We start from the raw sequence: 13,598 nt of genomic DNA on the forward strand, positions 1-13,598 counted from the left end.
GTAGTAAACCCGGGGGAGGAGAGAGTGGCTTCCTGTCGGCTTCATTGTCCTAAGATTCAAATGTGGGGTTTGGGTATGCTTCCCGTCATTTTATGCATAACACAGGGCGGGAAGACGTGGGATTTGTATCCCAAGTTATAAAAACTCTGGGTTTTTTTTTTGGGGGGGGGGGAGGGATGGTGTTTAGCAGAGTTTTATTTGTCTGAAGAATATAAGCCCCTGGAAGACAGGGACGGTGCCTGTCCAAGCATTGCCAAGGTGATAAATATAAAATTACCAGCTGGCGAGGAAGAGTGGACTTAGAAAGGGCCTGACGACGAGGCTGTTGTGTATCAGGGAAATGAACCAGCAGAATTGTTTTTTCGATGGGTGGGTAACGCATTCACGTTCCTAAGGGAATAGATGAGGCTTCATCTTTCCGTTTTGTTTTTTGAGCAGTCAAGACAAAAAATAGGCCTGCTACCTTTCTGTTCCTGATTTTGTTTATAAATACTTTTATTCCCTTAATGAAAATTCACTCGTTTGGGAAACATGTAGTGAGGCAGATGATAGGTGATTGAAAATGCATCTTTTAAAATGATTTGATCTTAAGCTTTCAATGCTTACAACCGTTTGTGGCGTTAAAACCAGGGGAAGAAAGAATGAAGCAGGATGGGGAGGAGCAGGTGGAGGAATAATGGGAGAGGAGAGACTTACATTGTGAGTACTCTATGTAAATCTTCAGTGATACAACCCTAGCTGGACATGCTTCAGGAATTTAGTAATTCAGCTCTGGAAATACTACATTGCAAGGGACAAATAATTTTGTATTTTTCTGCCGTTATTTTTGAAAAACTAAAACCAGGGCTGTTTTTCATCCTTCCTAACTTCGTAGATACGGTAGAATTTTGATGTTTTAAAACTCAATCTAAGTGCACTTGACACAGAGGAGGACCCTAAAACTTGGGAAGTTCGCTGATTTGTCTGTCCAAGCCTAACTGCTTGGAAAGGGCAGAGCCAAACCAAGATCTGTGCCTGCAGAGTGCTCTTTCAGTTTTGTGCCTTAGTCTGCCTACCCTGTGAAAATTTGTGGAAGGCTTCTCTACAGCTCCTTGAGTTGTCTTTGACGATCAAGTTCATTGATACCCTAGTTTGTATTAATCTTGTCCTTTTCTTCGTGATGTAAAAATAGTAATTCTGCTGAAGTGGAGCTTTAGTTTTATAAGTTAACTTATGATGTAAGGAAAGATGCCCTACCAGGGGGTTTTCATAAAAACAAACTCTTGGAAGCTTTTCCCTACTACTTGTTAGTAACCACATTTTAATAGCATTTCCTAACATTCAGTATTAGTTGATAGCGTGAGCAACTCTGTAAGCTGTTAAAAATAAAATTGCCAGGTAACAAGAACCTGTGAAGTTCATTTTTCTCTTCTATTAATGAATTATATTATTTGCAACTTGCCTTTTGAGAAAAAATCTTTGTTGAACTTTTTAATCAAAATTAAATTTGTGTGTTTTCATTGAGCTGGTTTTCATACAAAGTGCTTTTTTGCTTTTATAAACTTTTAAATTTTACATTGCATTTCAACAGACTTTTAAAAAAGAATTTAGTAATATGCCTTGTAAATTTTAGCTTACTTAAAAATAATCTATTGTTAAATGCAGCACGGGGAATTATATTAAGTCAAACTTTAAATGTATTTTACTGGTAAATTTCGCTGTTGTCAATTACTTTGTATGGAAATAAATAACCATCTGTGTTTTCTATCTTAGCATTAAATTAATGAAATTTATGCTATAGAATTATACATTATGCCCATTGATGCAGATATCAAAGTGTATTTAAAAATCCTATGCTTAGTGATCTATTTTCTTTATTTCAAGTATCTGTTTCCTTTTATCACTGAAGAAAAAACTAGTTTTATTGTTGCATCTGATAGCAATCGGATATCACTCATCTGGTACTCAGCACTGTATGTTTAACCTTGTTAACATGTTTTTTTATTCAACAAAATTCTCCTGTAAAATAATTTTTACTATTTTAATTAATGAATGATTTTCTCAAATGAATGATTTTGTTCTCTATCATGAACATTGGGGTTTCAAGGAGTGTCCTAATAAATACTTAACAGACAGCAGTGTACTAAATTGCCAGCTAAAATATCTGTACAGTTGCAAATTATTATGGAAGTGTAAGTATAACAGAAGAGCAATTAGATGCCATCTGAAAAATCCTTGGTGGGTAGGTAATATTGAGAACATCACGTGTTGATGTGTTTCAGTAAGAATAATGAGTTTCTTATGGAGAGAAACCTCAGACCATCTTTATTTCATAAACTTCAGTTAATAACCAAGACTTCTAGTAATCAACTACCCTTGTTGAAGTGGGATTTAATTTATTGACTCAAATATTTCTTGAGGGAAGTGCTCAGCAATGAGTTAGTCGCTGTGGGCAATACAAAAGAATAAGAAGACATCTGTTTGGTAGTAGAGTTGATTAAACTAGGTAGATATATAGTCTAGCTGAAATGATTATGCAACAGTATATCTATTTTGTAAAAAATTTTTTTGGCTAAAATGAATGATATGGTCAATGTATACCAATGATAAAGTCCTCTTTTATGTCAAACAAAGGTAGAAAGGAAACAAACAAAAGCGAAGCTAAAGAAAACCTTACAAAAATTACTTCAATCCATATAGGGATTGTACAGAACATGGCAGTGGAAAGAATCTCAAGCGTGCATTGCTTAGATTTGAGAAACAGAATATGAAACATAGCAGAGAATAAGTCATTATTTGAGTATATCAGTAAGAAATAATGTAGAAGACATTACCCTTTGGGACATGATATTTGTTGAATAAATGACAACAACCTACCATGTATTGAGACCTACTAACTGCCGGGCGGCAGGTGTGTGTATGTGTATGTGTATGTAATTAATGCAAGAGTCTTGTATATAAGGTATAATTTTACACATTTAAATCTGAGAATATTTGAAGCCCAGAGTTAGTGATAATTTTGCCTCTGTGTCACACATTACTAAGTGGTAGAGCCTATAACTGAACGTTTGTCTTTTTAACAAAAGCCTAGATTTCCACTCATCCTTTTTGGTAAATTAAAAAAGCAAAATTTACTCTTTTCTGATTCACAAATTTTTAGAATTAGAGGAGACTTTAGAGTCATCTGGTACAGTGTACCTCCTACTACAAATATGTCTGAGACTTTTATTGAGTCAGCTGCTCCAAGAACAACACTTCCACGAACAATGAGCCATAAGATGTCTCATTTAGCTTTTGGAAAGAGTAATAGGAAGGTCTTAATTAGAGCCGGTATCTGCTTTCCTGTGTAACTTCTCCCCATTGGTTGTAGTTTTGTCTTAAGTGTAGGCCACAGTAAGGTTTTTCTCTACCAGGTCTTCTCTTTTCTTGTTAAATACTACAACCCTAACAACTTCATGTGATGCTGTTCCCTCTACCTTTCTCATCTCTGTCAACTACATTCAGTTTTGTTGATGCTGTTCTTTTTGTTCCGATCTCGTTTTTATATTTAGTTCTCCAGTTATGGTCTAAAAACAGTGTAGTGAAATTATCCCTTTCTTTAATTCAAGCTATACACTTGTGTTTACAGTCTAAAATTGTGTTAACTGTTTAATAACCTTTATTACTTCTAAGCAAAAAAAGAGAAGGAAATGTTATATGGCTTTTCAAGTTATATTTATACAATTCAAAAGATTATTTGAGACTCTGTATTTCTACTTTTTTAATGTTAAAATGACCTTTCTTTATGAAATGATAATATGTAGTAAGTTTCTTTTAATATTTGCCTTGGGTTTTTTGTATTGGTTTGGTTCTTAAATGAACAATGAAAAGTTGGCAACCTTATATTGTTTTTCATTTTGTTTTTTGAAAAATCTGTTTGGAAACCACTGATGCAGTCATCATAAGCGAGTGTCTTTTCTATGTTAAGATTTCTCCCATTCTGTAGATGATTTTTTGAAGCACTGTTTAACCCTTTCAAGTATCATCTCCTTGAATGTAGCCATAGTTAAAACTTGTCGAGATCTTATTGAATCATGATTCTGTCATCCAAGGGATTAGCTTCCCTTCCTGCCTTTTAGACATTTATAAATTTAACATACCAGCCCTCTTATGTCTTCATCCTGGCCGTGTACTGGATATAGCCAAGGACAAAGCTGTGCGGATTTATAAATAGAATAAATGTAGCATAAATAAAATATGCTTAAGAAAAGAGACAACACAAAGATAATGAAAGCCATTTGCATGGTTTTTTGTTTGTTTTTAGTTAAGGGGAAAACCATTATATTCTCCAGTACTGGGTAAAGCTTACAGTCTGTGGGGTGATACAGATAATTGTATAATGGCAAGTCAAGTAAGCATAGGTGTTATGAAGAAAATTCAGAGTAAAGGGATAGACTGTGATGGAGGACTGCTATTTTTCATTTATTTTTAAGTTGTCACTCAAATAGAACATTCAAATGGTTCCAAAAAAATCAAACTTCTAAGAACAAATAATGTGAAAAATCCTCATATCCTCAACTTGCCTGCTGAGTTACCACTTACTCTAATCCAGTAGATAACTTTTTATTATTTCTTGTGTATAATTCCGGTGAATTTCTTTTTCAGTTTAAGCAAATATAATGTATATTCTTAATCTGCTTCCCCTCTTTTACACCAAAGACAACCTCTTCAGACAATATTCTGTACCTTGAGAGCTTCCCGTTTTAGGAGTGGTTAAGGAATACTGCTCTCTGAGGAGGTGACGTTTGGCAGAGACTTGTGGTAGGTCAGGAAGTAAGCCATGGAGGTGTGTGGTTGGACTGTGCAGTGGTCCTGAGACAGCAGGGATGGGTGAATTTGGTGAATATAGATACCACTGGCTGAAAGTGAGTGAGCAAGAGGAAGGAAGAATAGGAGGAAATGAGGCTGGATAGAGATTGCATGGTTTGATTTATTTCAAGTGCTTTGGGAGTTCATTGCAGGGTTTTGAGCAGGGGAATAACAAAATAATTGTGTTACATTTTTGAAATGTGGTTCTGACTGTTTTGTGGAGAAGACTGGAGGGGAAAAGAATGGGAACAGGGGGATGAGCTAAGAGACATTTGGAGTAATCCATACTAAGATGTTAATGGTTTTGACTAGAGTGATAATGGTGGAGATAGTGAAAGTTGCAAGGTTGTGAGTTTTTTTCATGTTGTTTAAAATGTCTGTTAAACATCCAAGTGGAGCTGTCAGGTAGACAGTGGAATATATGAGTCTGGAATTCAGAGAAGTTCAGACTGAAGATACTCAAATCTTAAGCATCACCAGTAGACTATATTTAAAGCCATAGGATTGTAAGACATCACTTAGTTTGAGAAGAGGTCCAAGAATTGAGACCTGCTACTCTTCAATAGTGAAAGCTTAGCAAGAGAGACTGAGTTCCCCAGAAGGATTGAGAAGAAGTTGCCAGTGAGATAAGAGTGTGCTGTCCCAGGAGCCAAGTAAAAGAAGCATTTGTAGAGATAGGGATGTTCACTCTATACTGCCTTTGATCACCTGAACACTCCTTGTAAACTGTCTGTGAGAAGATTTTGTTAGACCTCTCCTTACTCTTACTAGTTTTTGATGGGGATGTTCACAAGTATTCCCCAGAAACTACTAAATCTAAAGCCCTGAACAAAGTTTTATGTGTAAGTAGACCCCTGCTGTGTCTTAGATGGATGGATGTGGTTGCTGCTGCTACTGAGGTTTGAACAGGAGAGACAGCACTGTTCAGTGAGAAGAATTTGCAGTCAGGATTGATTCAGAGTCACTACCTGTGTGATCTTGAACATGTCACTTAATTTCAGAAGTTTGGTTTCTTCCTCTGTAAAAATAACACTAGTGGTAGTCCATCTACCTCGGAGGTTTATTTTGAGAAACAAATGAGGTAGATGTAAATAAAGCAAACGAAAGGGATGGTTGCAGGTAGAAACCTCCTCCCATTGCCCCAAATGTGGCACCACTTGGTGGTGGTTCACGTGAAGAGATACTTTGTTAGGGGTGAGGAATAGAAACATTTTTTTCAATCAGACACTGTAGGAATAGTTTTGTACTTCTTCATTTCATCCCCATTAGGCAGTTTTGCACATTATTTTAATGTTCTTAGAAGTGGAGAGAGACATGATGTGGGAAAGAGGCTTTGAGAGAATGACTTTTCCCCCAAGTCCTATGCTCATCCTTCAGTTCTAGGCACAGTGTCTACATGAGAATGAAGTCGATAAAAGTAAGCAGGCCAGCTTTCTTGTTTCCAGGCCCACAAGGAACATTTTCTCTTCTCACTGGCTTCTTTTCTGGAAGGTGTTTTGCCAGCTAAGGGTTTGTCACATCTCCCATGGAAGAGTAAAGTACAAGTTCAAATCGTACAGGTTGTTAGGGGTCTTTGAGGCAGCCAGCTAGAAGCTGAATTGAGGAGACAGTGGACAGGGAAAATGAGCATACTTGATATAAAGTATTAAATACTCATTTTGGTGAAAAAGGAGTATTGCAGTTGGAGGACTTTCAGCAATAGTCCTAAGCGATAAAGACTTCGAGGCAATTGGACTGTAACTTCAAAATATCTATCTCGAGGACCCTATGTATTATTATTTGCTCTGGTTACTCAATAAACACTTCTCATTGGATAAACAATGCATTGCAAATTGAAGGTCACCTTATTTTTTCATGCTTTTATTTTTCATATTAAAAAACTAATCCTTGTCTATTGCAGATATTTAGAAAATATCATTATGTCAGGAAGAATATTCTCTTGTAATCCCACTAGCCAGTGATGCAGCTGTTACATATTCTTGTTGATTCTGGTTTAATCTGGTGATATTTTATCATGAGAGTAAACTTTCCGACCAGTTTTTCATGGTGGTATAGGAGTCCATGTTACCAAATTTGTAATTTACTTAAATTCATTTTTTCTAAAGTAATGTTCATCATTGTGTATAGTTGTAACAACCAACTCCTTTATAAGTCATATACATGGTAAATATTTTTCCCAGATTGTCATTTTCCTTTTTAAATTTGTTATTTTTACCCAACAAGGATTTTTAACTTGGGTATTTCTCTTTTCCTTTTTCCTTTATGAAGTAATACCATTGCACACAGTTTTATATACATACCTATATTCTTACAGAATTCATAATGTGAATATGTGCAAATGTGTTATTTTCTCTAAAATGTATTTAGGTGTGTGTGTCTGTGTGTGTGTGAGGGGGGGGAGAGAGAGAGAGAGAGAGAGAGAGAGAGAGAGAGAGAGAGAGAGAACGAACACAAGAGTATGCGCACCTTTCGTCCCAGTACCATTTATTCTGTAACTCTTAATAATCTCCAAATGTCCTTTTAGTATGCATAGGTTTATTTCTGGATCTTTTATTCCTTCTGCCTGTCTACCTATTCTTGCACTGCTATATTACTACCATGTTTTATAACATAGGTTTATAATATCTGTTTATCGGCGGACAGACTGTTCTGTCTACACTATACTGGTTTTAACAGAATTTACTTTGTTGTCCTTGTATGCTTATTTTTAAGTGCACTCTTAATCCCCTTCACCTGCTTCACCCATTCCCCCCTAACCACCTGTTTGTTCTCTGTAGTTAAGAGTCTGCTATTTGATTTGTCTCTCCTTTTCCTTGTTTTGTTGCTTAAATTCCACAAATGAGTGAAATCTTACGGTATTTGTCTTCCTCTGACTGATTTCACTTAGCATTGTGCCCTCTATCTAGATCCATGCATATTGTTGCAAATGGCAAGATTTCATTCTTTTTTATAGCTGAGTAGTAGTCCATTGTATATTTGGGGATCTTAGTTTTGATAGTGTTTTCAGATCTGTTCAAGTTCCTACCTATTATTTTAGTCAATATGTCATTTTCATTTTCCTAGAAGTTTATTTATTTGAGATTTTCAAATTTAGACGCACAGAGTTGTAGTTATTTTATAAATTTAAAAAATCATGTCCGTTGCCATAACCTAAGCATTTTTAAGTTTATTTATTTGTTTTGGGGGAGAGAGAGAGAGAATGTGTGTGTGTGCATGCGTCTTAGCCAGGGAGAGACTGGGAGAGAGAGGGAATCTCAAGCATGCTCCTTTACTGTCAGCACAGAGCCAGACGTGGAGCTCCCAAATTGTGAGGTCATGACCTGAGCCAAAATCAAGAGTAGGATGCTTAACTGACTGAGCTACCTAGGAGCCCCTGTGGTTACATCTTTGTATTACAAAGCCAAATGTTTATGATGAATGAAGAAAAATATCTGTTAGGGATTTTAATACTTTTGAAAGAATGAGCTTCTGATTTATCATTTTTATTTTTGTGTTTTTAATTCATTAATTTGTTTTTAAATCTTTAATCTCTATTTGTTGGATGAGTTTATTTTTATTTTTTCTAGTGTAGTAGAAAACACTTATAAGGCTTTGAATTTTGCTCACTTCACTTTGGGTACATTCCTTAGATTTTTATATATATAGTGTTCTGAGAGATTACTTTTTAAACTATTCTTTCATTTCACTTCTCTTTTATTTTTGAGAGAGAGAGAGAGAGAGAGAGAGAGATTGATTCTCAAGCAGGCTCCACGCTCAGCATGGAGCTTGACACAGGGCTCAGTCTCACAAACCGTGAGATCATGACCTGAGCCAAAATCCAGAGTTGGACACTTAACCGACTGAGCCACTCAGGTGCTACAAAATTTTGTGCTTTCTAATAATTCATTTTAAAACACATTTTTTTTTCAACTTTTTATTTATTTTTGGGACAGAGAGAGAGAGAGAGAGCATGAACGGGGGAAGGGCAGAGAGAGAGGGAGACACAGAATCGGAAGCAGGCTCCAGGCTCTGAGCCATCAGCCCAGAGCCTGACGCGGGGCTCGAACCCACAGACCGCGAGATCGTGACCTGGCTGAAGTTGGACGCTTAACCGACTGCGCCACCCAGGCGCCCCTTAAAACACGTTTTTAACAACTCTCTTGTAAAAACAAATTCTCAGATGCAAAAACTTACATTTAAAACAAATAAACTCTTGCAGCATACAGTAATACATTAACACCTTTTTTTGAAAAGTTCATTAATTTTAGGACATAGCATTCTGAAAGGCTAAGATATCCTTAGATTCTAGTGGGCATTTGTATTTTATATTCCAACTTTGCTGTGTGTACAAGCAACTCTGCTTGTAAGAGCTGGATTAGACGTTTTCTTAACAGGAAATAGCATTTTTTTTATTTTTTTAAATTTTTTTTTTTTCAACGTTTATTTATTTTTGGGACAGAGAGAGACAGAGCATGAACGGGGGAGGGGCAGAGAGAGAGGGAGACACAGAATCGGAAACAGGCTCCAGGCTCTGAGCCATCAGCCCAGAGCCTGACGCGGGGCTCGAACTCACGGACCGCGAGATCGTGACCTGGTTGAAGTCGGACGCTTAACCGACTGCGCCACCCAGGCGCCCCAGGAAATAGCATTTTTAAAAGTAGTAAACCTACTTTCCAAAATGAGTTGCTGTCTAAGGGTATCATGTTCAAAATCCAAAAGTTGCATTGGCCTTGGAAATTTGAATTTACTAATATGGGTACTGAATTCTGTTACAAAATTACTTTTTGGTTCGCTGATTTGAGTTTTTCGCTGATATGTACATATACCTTATGACTCTAAAAAGTAAGATTACTGGGGCACCTGGGTAATTCAGTCAGTTGGGCATCCAACTTCCCTTCAGGTCATCATCTCATGCGTTTTGAATTCCAGCCCCACATTGGGCTCTGTGCTGACAGTTTAGAGCCTGGAGCCTGCTTTGGATTCTGTATCTCCCTTTCTGTCTGTCCTTCCCTCTCTTGTGCTCTGTCTCTCTTTCTCTCACAAATAAATAAACATTAAAAAAAATTTTTTTTAAGTAAGATTACTATTTGACAGAATTCAAATATAATGATCAAAATCATTTCTTAAAAATGTGTAAGTATTTGGCTACACCTGTGTTGATCCAGCATAGATGAGGAAGCAAAAGTAAACTTTTATCAAACATATGTCAATGTCAAAAATAAGGACTGAGCCTGGGTGGCTCAGTCGGTTGAGTGTCTGACTTCGACTTAGGTCATGATCTCACAGTCTGTGGGTTCAAGCCCCACATCAGGCTCTGTGCTGACAGCTCAGAGCCTGGGAGCCTGCTTCAGATTCTGTGTCTCCCTCTCTGTCTGCCCCTCCCCTGCTCACTTTCTGTCTCTCTGTGTCAAAAGTAAATTTTAAAAAATTTTAAAAATTAAAAAAAAAAAGGACAGAATAAGGGCTAATGTCCAGAGAAGGGAACAATAACTAAAATGTTTATTAATCAGAGTCTCTAGGCACTTAATAGGAACAAAAATTATTTACTTCTTTTTATATTTTGAATATTTTTATTTGATTATGTGAAAATGTCTGATCTAAGTCCCCTAAGAAATGAATATGAAATTAATATATATCAATGAAATGCAAGATTATCATACCTTTTTATAAGATTCTCAAAGATCTAATGGAAACAGTAAACTGGTTCAAATAAAAAACTTAACATTAGAGGGGCGCCTGGGTGACTCTGTTGAGTCCAACCCTGGTTTCAGCTCAGGTTGTGATCCCAGGGTTATGTGATCGAGCCCTTCATCAGGCTCCAAGCTAAGTGTGGAGCCTGCTTAAGGTTCTCTCTCTCTCTCTCTCTCTCTCTCTCTCCCTCTGCCCCTCTCCCCTGCTCATGTGCATTCTCTCTCCCTCTAAAAAAGTAAGGGACTCTTGGGTGGCTCATTCGGTTAAGCATTTGACTCTTGGTTTTGGCTCAGGTCAAGATCTCACCCTTTGTGAGATCCAGCCCCATGTCTGTCTCTGCCCTGAACAGTGAGGAGCCTGCTTGGAATTCTATCTCTCCCTCTCTTTCTGCCCCTCCCACCATCAAAATAAATAAATAAACTTAAGGAAATAAATTTAAATTAACAATAGAAATTTCAATAGGATTTTTATTAATTAATTTAATGTTTATTTTTCCTTTTGCTAATTTACCCCATAGATTGGTTTTTAATAGTGTGACATGATTTTATTCTCCATTGCAGTTATAGGGAACCATTTTTCTGTTAAAATTGGCAAAACTACAGAGAAAAAATGGGGCTCACAGGAAGATAGGAACCAAATTATTTTCTTTTGAGACAGTCATTTGTATAAACCTGTTTGTTTTATAAACTAAAAAATATATATATCATTTTATTTAATAAATACTGTCATCAGATATCTGCTCCAGAAAAACCAGATGGCTTAGTTATTTTCTGTCACAGATGACTTTTGAGGTTGTTTCCTGATCTTAGGGTAAATTCACACACACATACACACTTTGTCAACATGGTGTGAATAAAAGAGTACTTTGTACAAGAAGTTAGATCCCCATTTTAGTTTTGGCATTATAGCTATATGACATTGAACAAGTCTTTAATCTTATAATCTCATTTGTTCATTTGTAAAAAGTAAAAGACTTAAACTCTCTTATTTCTAAGGTTACTCCCAACCTTTAAAGCAATATGGTGTAGGTGAAAATTTCAAAGTATTCTTCAGTGTTTTGTTTTATGGCCCATTTAGTCACAAAAAGAGAGTCAAAGGATTGGAAGGATGTTTGTGGTGTTCAGTGGCACACAGAGATGCAGAAAAGGGGAAAAAAGGCTGAATAGAGGAGGAAAGAAAGGTAGGATTGAAGAGAGACAAGGTGAACTTTTTTTTTTTTTTTTTTTACATGTATCCTGATATTCATTTGGACTCAGAGTATTATTTCCTAAGAATCATTGTCCTTAAAAATACCAATATCTTGGGGCACCTGGGTGGCTCAGTCTGTTGAGTGTCTGACTTGATTTCTGCTCAGGTCATGATCCTAGGGTCGTGGTATTGAACCTTGTGTCAGTCTCTGCACTGAGCGTGGAGCCTACTTGGGATTCTCTCTCTCTTTCTCTCTCTCCCTCCCCCTTCCCTCCCCCTCCCTCTGTGAGCTCTGTCTCTCAAAAACAAACAAACAAAAATACCAGTATCTTTTAATCTATTATAGCTGCTTTTTATCCTCGAACTTGGAGAGCAGCTCTTCTCCAAATGAAATAAATGTCAGTAGGACATTACTCTTTAACTGTGTGTGGGGATTCCCTCCCTTAAAAGAATTGCTTTCTCAGAAATATTCACACCACAAAATATTTCCAGCGAACTATTCCATACTTAATGGCGTATATCCTGGTAAACGATAACGTAATTGCTTTAAGCATTTATAGTCTATTTAATTATAATATGAAAGAATAGACTTAGAGTAACAGTTGAAATGATGGTTGAAAAGTTTTGGCCAAGAGATAGGCTTGTTTACATGAATGCTATATACCTTCATAAATGAAAATGTGAAGCTCCTTATGCTGTTGTAATCAGATCAGAATTTTTCTTTCCAACATAGGTTATTTTTTGTCTGCCTAATCTGTGAGTTTATATTCTGTAGGTATAGAGTATATAACTAAAGCTATTCTGTTAATGTAAATAATCATGTGATTCCTGCTTGTGTAGAGCTGAGTAAGCTGGGGTAGCCACTAGCAATATGTGAATATTTAAATTTAAATTAATTAATATTAAATAAGTTTTCACAGATGCATTTGCTGTTCATATTTCAAGTGCTCAATAGTTACCATGTGGCTAGTGGTTAAAACATTGGATGGCGTAGATCTAAAACCTTTCCATAAGCACAATTTTACTGCATAGTACTGTTTTAGAGATACTTATCAGCATTATAGTTTTACATGAAGGTGAAAAGAAATACTGCAAAATATAGGCTATTAACATTTTGTTACACAATAAATAAGCACATTTATGATATATATGAAAATACCCTTGCTTTTAACACACTCTAAGATTCTTTATTCTGCAGTTTGAAGATTGATTATGGTTTTCATGTGTTGTCCTGACCCTGTGGTTGAATTACGGTAGTAGTTATGAGCAGGAACTATTTTTAAAGGGCACATTAGGCAGTGATATTGTGAGATTCATTACAGACAGATGGCAGAAACAAGAGAAATTGGTGTCAACTAAGAAATTGTTGAATTAGGAAAGGTGAATCAAAAATATTTGGCTTTCAGGATCTTACAGACCCTCAGTTCATACTGCCTTCTCCCCACTGTCACCCCCTCCTGTAGAGTCTGTTAAACTGCTTTGTGCACCTTTTCCTGCTCCTAGTGATACATGACCTGACCAAGATTTTCAGATCATTGTTGTTCAGTGAGCCTGGAGATAGTTTACCATTCTTTCAGATTCTAGGTTTCTGATCCATGCTGAACCCTGTTTACTAAATTTGCATCATTCCTCCAGATGAGTCAGCTGACATTTGGTTCTTGTCTACAGATGTCTGAGGGAGGCAATCTTGGAGCCTACTGGTGGCCAAGCAGGAGGGTAAGAGGTAGATTAATTTGCATGAACATTCAGTGTTTGTGGCTCAGAAAGATAGTGTCAGAGAATATGTTACCAGATAAAATATGTATTTCTTTTCAGTCATATTCAAATTCTTACACAAAATCTGAGTTTGTGGGAATTGGTATCACTAGCATCATTGTAAGATATACCAGAGGACAGTATGAAGAAGACTGTGG

The 13,598-nt window shown here is 36.6% G+C and overlaps 1 protein-coding gene across 15 annotated transcripts in view; it reads left to right on the forward strand.

The window, feature by feature from the left end:
* CEP170 (centrosomal protein 170) overlaps positions 1–13,598 on the forward strand; it is a 125,288-nt gene that overhangs the window by 777 nt on the left and 110,913 nt on the right. The window lies entirely within an intron of this gene.

This window comes from Felis catus, chromosome F1 (genome assembly GCF_018350175.1).
Source record: "Felis catus isolate Fca126 chromosome F1, F.catus_Fca126_mat1.0, whole genome shotgun sequence".
In the NCBI taxonomy this organism is placed as follows: domain Eukaryota; kingdom Metazoa; phylum Chordata; class Mammalia; order Carnivora; family Felidae; genus Felis; species Felis catus.